Source organism: Zeugodacus cucurbitae, chromosome 5 (assembly GCF_028554725.1).
Source record: "Zeugodacus cucurbitae isolate PBARC_wt_2022May chromosome 5, idZeuCucr1.2, whole genome shotgun sequence".
In the NCBI taxonomy this organism is placed as follows: Eukaryota; Metazoa; Arthropoda; class Insecta; order Diptera; family Tephritidae; genus Zeugodacus; species Zeugodacus cucurbitae.
Window position 1 is genome coordinate 43,429,208 of NC_071670.1, and position 7,255 is coordinate 43,436,462.

Consider the following 7,255-nt stretch of genomic DNA (forward strand, 5'->3'; position numbering starts at 1 on the left):
AACCACAAGTAAGTCTTCTAGTGACTATTCACTACTGCACTCAAAAACCATAAATTAGCTTTGTCGCAGTTCATTTAAATTCCAATATGCTTTTGAAGTGCCCGAGACTGTGTGCATATGCTAGCTGCCATTGCCAATAAATTAACATTTCTATAGTTGCTGTTTAAAGCGTGTGCATTTTCAGTTGATTAATTTAATATTTGTTAATTAAGCATTTCTGCACTGCTCTTAGTGTATTAGTGCAAACACTTTGAGCAATTTGAAATTTACCTAGGGCTGGTTACATATACCATATATGTAATGTATATGCAAATGAATAGCAATAGTACAACATTTAATATGTATTTCAATTTCATACAATTAAATAAATGTTAGTTTTCATTTACAATTACGTTGGTAAGTCTAAAGCAGTTAGAGAAATGTAATTACTGTAAAATATACGGTCCCATTGCATATAATTTGAGAGTTACTTCTACAAAAAATAATAATCAATGTAATGTAGGCTATAGTACAATGGTCGAAGAGTTCATATTCATATTATCATTAAGTCGGAAGTAGACCTTCGGTATATATATGGACGATTTACATGATCGTTTCCAAGTTTATGAATGTTGATAATCTTCAACTTTGCTCATGCCATCGTAATATTTCCTTAAAAGTTAGTACTGATAGCTCCACTAAACAACTCGATTACACAGCCACACAAAAAAAAATTGTATTGATCTGGGGGTCTTAGTAAGTGTGCCTTATGGGCCGCTGAATCCAAATCCGAGCTCCACTTAACCCTATCAAATCAGGGTTTTGACATAACCCCAGAAAACCAATATAACGGACAGCGTTTTTTAAATTCATCCGATTCAAATTCGCTACTTGGAAGTTTTAGGGATCGCTGATTACGAATCCAGTGTCGATTTTTTAAAATTCAAAAATTTTATGGCGGATGCTATTTTGAAAAATTTATCGAAATCGCTTGAATCTCGTTACTCGGGGTTCGTGGAGGTCGCGGATTACGCATGTGACGTAACTTTTCAAAAATTCAAAATGGCGAACGCTGTCCACCGATCCTGGCGCTTTCCGATCTATTGATAGTTTCATGGTCTCTTGGGTTTACTGAAGTGAGTATGCAATTACCTTTTAAAGCTCATTCTGTAGAATTTTGGTGGCTAGTAGATCTCTTCCGCACGTCGTCAGCAACATAATGTTGTCCAAATATTGATCATGAAGCTTAAATCGTTCAAAAGTTTGTTTTGCAATATTTAATTCAACGGTCTCTTTTCACTTCAGAGTCTTCGAGCTAATGTAGACAACTCCAACTAGACGGTAGTCGGCATAATGACATAACCGTCATATTATGTATTCCACATTATATGTATTTTATAATGTTCTTTTGACGCTCAATTGCAAGAGAGACGTCGTTTCAAAGCTAACAAGCGAAAGCTCCCCAAAGCTATGTATCGAAAGATCGCTTAGATCAAAATGAATAGAATTTAAACTTGTCGCTTTGTCTGCGATTGATCATGACTTGAAAATGAAATTGATTTGAACTTAGATACACCTTTGCTCTTGAAAGACAAAGTCCTGATGATCTCCAATTGACGGAAATTAGTGTGCAATTATTTCTTAAAGCCTGTTCGGTAAAACTTTAGAGGAGAGCATATCTCTTCAGCATGACGTAGCCATTTTTTAACTTCTGAATAATCTTTCTTTGTTGGTACTTTTGGCGAGTATTTTTTTGTCATCATGACGTTGCCATTTTTATACTCTCGCAACAAATGTTGCTAAAGAGAGTATTATAGTTTTGTTCACATAACGCTTGTTTGTAACACCCAAAACTAAACGAGTTAGATATAGGGTTATATATACCAAAGTGATCAGGGTGAAGAGTGGAGTTCAAATCCGAATGTCTGTCTGTCCGTCCGTCCGTCCGTCCGTCTGTGCAGGCTGTAACTTGAGTAAAAATTAAGATATCTTGATGAAACTTGGCACACTTATTTCTTGGCACCATAGGAAGGTGGCTTTCGAAAATGAGCAAAATCGGTCCACTGCAACGCCCACAAAATGGCGAAAACCGAAAACACATAAAGTGCCATAACTAAGCCATAAATAAAGCTATCGAAATAACATTTGGTATGAAGGATCGCACTATAAAGGGGCATATCTGTATGTATTTTTTTTGGAGAAGTGGGCGTGGCCCCGCCCCCTACTAAGTTTTTTGTACATATCTCGCAAGCCAATAGAGCTATTTAAACCAAACTTTCTGCAGTCGTTTTTTTAGCCACTTCCTAATACAGTCCAAAAATGAAAGAAATCGGATCATAACCACGCCCACCTCCCATACAAAAGTTAGGTTGAAAATTACTAAAAGTGGGTTAACTCTCTAACGAAAAACATGAGAAACACTACATTTCACATAAGAAATGGCAGATGAAAGCTGCACTCAGATTTTTTTACAAAATTGAAAATGGGCGTGGCGTCGCCCACTTATGGGTCAAAAACCATATTTCAGGAACTACTCGACCGATTTCAATGAAACTTGGTTTGTAAAAGTTTCCTTACATCCCAATGATATGTTGTGAAAATAGGCCAAATCGCTTGACAACCACGCCTACTTCCTATATACCAGAACTTTGAAGACAATCTGAATCGTTTACTTTACAATATATAAAGTAAGCACTAGTGAAGATATCGGTGCAGAACTTTGCACAAATACTACGTTTCTAGTGTGACAGCCCCATTCTAAAAATCACCGAAATCGGTGAGGACCTCGGTGCTTCTAACCTAATATTATGGTTTCCAACTTTCAATGGACTTTATACAATATATATGACGAATATCTGGGTCAAATTGTGTATTATATATTATAAATAACTTTAAATAAATTGCGAGAGTATAAAATGTTCGGTTACACCCGAACTTAGCCCTTCCTTACTTGTTAAACTTCCGTTTAATCGAGTGATTTTAAACAGTTGCACCTAGTCGGCATAATAACTGTTCTTTCTATGGTGGTACTTTAAGCGAGTATTTTTTTGTCGCGCGCTTAAAAGAAAGTTTTACTTTCAAAGCTAATAAGCGAAAGCTCCACAAATTTGTGTATCGAAAGCTTACCTCACTCTACCTTACCTATTTTCATACATTCCCCGTTTTTGTCCTATATTTGAAGTGGATGGAATATAGTTAAAATTTGGTTTCTAGTCAACTTTGATTTTAGATTCATACTTCTTCTTGGAAGCCAAGATCATGATCTCTTATTGATCAAAGAGCTTATTCTGTAGCTTAAGTCATACTATAGAATATATCGTTGTTGTTGTTGAAGTGTCGGAAAATATTCTACAAATAATTTTAAGGAATATCGCCGGGTTGATTGTTCTTTGCCGGCTAAAAAATGGTATTTCCTTTCGGTTATGTAGGTTCGGCTTTCATGGGAAGTGTCAACTGATCCGTTTCCAACTCAACTGAGACCAATCATTATTCTAGTATGCCAGCAGCTATGCTCTTAAAGGCGTAAATGAATGTTTATGTGGCAAACGGATCCAAGAGATCAGCTTAATTATTCATTCATTCATTGACTTGGCATGGTAGGAGCGGGGGTATAACATCTACTTAATATTAATTATGTGGGATTTGGATATACAATTTACCCATGATTCGGCTATTATTTCTTGTACTTTGAACTATTCAAATACCAAAAGTCTATGCCACAACAGTTTATTCACCTAAAATGCATAAAATATATTCAAATTATTGGTAAGTGAATTCACTATTACAGTTATTCGATATCAAAATCGTTTGCGTTTTCCATTTTGGTTTAAGTAATTGCTTCGCTCTTATTATGTAACAGTTTCAATTGCATTGCGGTATCCTTTACCTCCTGCCAACACTTTTACGCCCACAACTGTACTAATTTACAGCACGTAGAATATGAGCAGCACGAGTGACTTGTATTACAATCCCCCAACATGTAGGTAAATCGTGATTATCAAATTACTCCTTATTTTGGGTACTCAGCAGCAAGCTAGTTTACCGGCAAACAGCACTAATTTGTGTGTGTATGTTGGTGAGCACATAATGAGCAAATCATATTCAAATAACGGTGTACATGTGCAGCACACAATCGGCATGTCGAAATGTATATGAGTGTGTGTGTGTGTGAGTAGCATATTTGTGCTCGTACATAATGCGAGTGCATGCATAATTTGTTGTGCTTGTCGTTGTTGTTGTTGTTGGCCACAAATAAGCCATATGCCGAGTGAATCCTTTAATGCTTTTTCTTCTAAATTCTAACCACGTCCTTGCAACTCAGTTATTTGCAAACAATAGCGCCAACATAGTACCTCAGTGCATGTAGGCCACATGAGCCCATTGTCATTTCGGTGTCGGTGGCGCAGCGTATTTCCATGGGCGCTCATGGAGCTCACTCAAGGCCATAAGCAAATAATGTGCGGCAATTGTACTGCGGTACAGTGCGTCGGAAAAGTGTGTGTGAGGATTATTCTTTATTATTATTAATTTTGATAAATATTGGTAGAGGAGAATATTCATCGTAGTATTCTTATAGATTCTTATAGAATAAATCCTTAGAGGTTGTTTAGAAGAATTAAATCCAATATTATTAATAATCTAGACATATATTTTCATCATAATTCATTGTTCAATTGTGACTATAGATTTAGAAAAAATAACATTTCACAACAACAGAGTACACGGTCAGGCATATACTGGCATGGCATTTACAGAAAGCATATTACTCATACGCACTGGGGTACAAATTTAAAATTTGTGAGAAAACTGTCTTTGTTTGAATTGTGAACTGGAGACTCTGGTATGGTAATAGAAATAAAATAAATAAGGGACCGAAACAAAGATACTAGGTTTTTCGATTTCAAAAATTTCAATTTCAATATTTCGTTGATCCTTTTCCAAAAATGAGAGATATCGGTCCATACGTTTCCTTGAATTATAATAATAAATTTAGTGATTTGTATAAAAATGTAAATTTTATAATCGATATTTCGGATATTAAAAGATATCGTTCCAAATATTTTTAAACGATATTTTGTACCGTTATTTTTGGATGTAAAATTTTACACCCATTTGATAAAAAATTGAAATTTTTTTGTAACAAATTATTTTTATAATGGTTTTCTTTTATCGAAAAGTAAAATTTGAAAATTATCGATTTTTTCATCAAATATTGTTATCGATAAAATCGAATTTTTCGAATATTGTTATCGATTAAATTACGAAATTGAATTATTTTTTAAGATAAAGTATTCAGAAGTATTAATGATTCGTTTCAAAATAATCGATTGCTTATTCAAAGATTGTTATCGATAAAATCGATTTTTGTTGCATATTGTGATCGATAAAAAGACAAAATACGAAAAATTAAAGATTATATAAAATTTTCCAGCAGATATGCTTAGCTGCTTTTAACGTTTCACTGATTCACTGTTCAGAAATTATCGTTTTTTCTCCATACCAGTTATTTTATTTCATATTTTTTAAATACTATTTAGCAAACCTGAAGCCAATCTTTTCGTTTTTGGTAATTCGACAATGAAAATTATTTATGTTGATGGGATTTTTTTAATATCGATAAATTTTTATCGAAAAATTTAAAATAATTAAATATGAATTTCTTCAATTTAAGAACAAAAAAGTGACAAAGAATAGATTGTGTTATTGAATAATAGATAAAAAAATTATCGAATATTGTTATCGATAAAACTATTTATGTTGATGTGAAAACTTTTTTAACTTTCAATACTTTGTTATCGAAAATTTGAAAATAATTAAATATGAATTTCTTTATTTTAAGAACAAACGAGTGACGAACGATCTATGATTTTATCGATAAAAAATAAAACGTATCGATAATTGTTATCGATAAACTAATTTTTAAATATCGATAAATTGTTATCGAAATATTCCAAATAATTAAATATGAATTTCCTTAATTTAAAACAAAAAAGTGACAAACTATCGAATTTTATCGAATATTGTTATCGATAAAACTACAACTTAAATATTTTTCAAAATTTAATAAAAGCTTAAAAAAAATTATTAAAAATTCCAATAAATGTAAAAACCATCTCATTCTTTCTCTCTGCTTTTTAAATGTTTAATAAAACGTTTTTTGTTCAAGATTGCCATATAGCAAAAATTCACATATTTATATGAACACTGTTTGGTGACATTTCCATAGAGTAATATTGGTTTATAAAATACTTTTTTAATGTAGGAATATTGTTTTTGTAATAATTAATAAATAATATTTGAAAATAAATGTCGACAATGAAAACTTTGCCAATTACAAAAAAATTATATGAAAAATTCTCAGAAATTCGATTTCAAGCAAAAATGCTAATTGTTGATAAATTTAGAAAAAATCACACTTTCACGAACATTTTTATATCCAGCTGTATTCATGCACGTACGATTGCAACTACTTACCCTTAGATGCTGCAGCACACACCACGCTGCAGGTCTGCAAGTAAGTCAAAGTTCGAATGCAGCGAGTTGGAAATGTGATTCCATTCACATTACCGCAGGCATTCAGGTAATTTTGTGACATTTCCTTGGCACCAGACTATTAAAAGACGGTAACGAAACGAAACGAAATGAGGTGAAGACAAAACAAACCAAACCAAACAAACCAGCCAAGTTGCAACAGCCTACAGCGACAAACAAACAAACTAACCACAACAATTGCAGCTGATGTATGTCAGTTTATATATTTATTTACTTGTATGTGCATATATGTATGTATGTATATGTGCTGTCATACAAGCATATACACATATAATAAAAAACTGTTATTGCTCATGATTTTTACGAGTGGCATAACGAAGTTGTAAACACAGTTTATGAGCTAACCGCAATGAGCTTTTGCCACAAACTAAGACACAAGACACATATCTATATATATACGTATATATGTATCACACATGTCTTGTCTTCTTACTAGTATTCAAAGCGTTTTGTGTGCCATTTGCGCTCGAGTTATGACCCTGAGCTATACACATATCTGCTGTGGCATGCTGTGCATCGTTGCAGTGTCGCCTGAAAGTAGGCTTTGTTTTCGCGCAAAACTTTATAGCTCATGTAGTATTTATATTTATAGATAAATTTTCTTTTTATTTGTCTTTCTCTCTTACAAAATTTTCAATTTCAAACTTCACACATTATTGGGCAAATTGGTACTACAACAGTACAGTACATTAAAATAGTATATAGTATAACTACATTTACTTGT